General features: G+C 54.0%; 1 protein-coding gene across 1 annotated transcript in view; it reads left to right on the forward strand.

Moving 5' to 3' along the window:
* PAMR1 (peptidase domain containing associated with muscle regeneration 1) overlaps window positions 1-248 on the forward strand; it is a 63,227-nt gene that overhangs the window by 55,833 nt on the left and 7,146 nt on the right. The window lies entirely within an intron of this gene.

The following is a 248-nucleotide window of genomic DNA, read 5'->3' on the forward strand; positions in this document are numbered from 1 at the left end:
CTTCCTGCCAGATGCAGCCATCTGTGGCTCAGGAAGATGTTCTTGGTAGTAACCAAACAGGTGAGGCAGGCTGGTGGAGCCCAGGAACTAGAGATGAATGCCTACCCCGAGGAGGACTGTGAGCCCTCGAGTACAGCCACCCTGCCTTAGTCCTGGAAGGACAGAAGGGGACCACCCAGTGGGGAGAGAACAGACCCATTTCTACTCCTTTCCTTTATAGGAAATACTCATCTCATCTCCCAGCATCC

Source organism: Myotis davidii, unplaced genomic scaffold, assembly GCF_000327345.1.
Source record: "Myotis davidii unplaced genomic scaffold, ASM32734v1 scaffold94, whole genome shotgun sequence".
Classification (NCBI taxonomy): domain Eukaryota; kingdom Metazoa; phylum Chordata; class Mammalia; order Chiroptera; family Vespertilionidae; genus Myotis; species Myotis davidii.